The sequence below is a fragment of the Microtus ochrogaster genome, linkage group LG5 (assembly GCF_000317375.1).
Source record: "Microtus ochrogaster isolate Prairie Vole_2 linkage group LG5, MicOch1.0, whole genome shotgun sequence".
Classification (NCBI taxonomy): domain Eukaryota; kingdom Metazoa; phylum Chordata; class Mammalia; order Rodentia; family Cricetidae; genus Microtus; species Microtus ochrogaster.
The window spans coordinates 60,651,836-60,652,445 of NC_022031.1; the positions used below are offsets into that span (position 1 = coordinate 60,651,836).

Sequence of the window (610 nt, forward strand, 5' to 3'; positions counted from 1 at the left end):
AGGGCGGGGCGGGGCGCGCGTCTGGGGCTGAGCGCACGTGGTGCGGCCCGTCCTGCCCTCCGGCCGGATCCCACGGACGGACGGACGGACGGACGGACGGACGGGGACCGCGCCCGGAACCGGGACGAGGAGGGGAGGGCGCGGCGCGAGGGTTTCCCGCGCGCCGGCGGGGCGCGAGGACGCGGCGGACACGTACCTGCTCCCGGGGCCGAGGCGCCTTCTTGTGCGCGGCCGGCCCGGGGCGGCCGAGCAGCTCGTCGCCCGGCGGCTGGCTCCGGCCCCGCACGTGGCGGGCCGCGCTCTCCGGCGTGTTTACATTCCGCGGCCGCTCCACGTTGTGCCGCCGTCCTCTCTCGCCATTGGCTGGCTCGGCCGCCGCCGCCTGGCTCCTCCTAGAGGGGCGGGCCCTCGGCTCCCGCTCCCCGCGTCGCAGGGAAGACCCGCCCCCGTACCTGCCCTGCGGGGCCGAACCGCAGTGGCCCGGCGCCCAAAGATCGGACAGCGAGCCGGAGGTCGGGCGGGAGCCGGTGGCGGGGGGCACCCCGTCAGCCGACTGCAGCCGCGGCGCGCGCAGGTGGAGTGTCGAGCGGGGCGGAGGAGCGCGGTCCGG

General features: G+C 79.2%; 1 protein-coding gene across 1 annotated transcript in view; it reads right to left on the reverse strand.

Moving 5' to 3' along the window:
• The window catches only part of Ndufaf6 (NADH:ubiquinone oxidoreductase complex assembly factor 6), a 139,420-nt gene extending 138,977 nt beyond the window's left edge, over nt 1–443 (reverse strand). The window contains exon 1 of the mRNA XM_026786686.1: nt 197–443. The gene's annotated coding sequence lies outside the window, so the exon portion shown is untranslated. The remainder of the gene's footprint in view (nt 1–196) is intronic.
• Between the last annotated feature and the right edge of the window lie 167 nt (nt 444–610).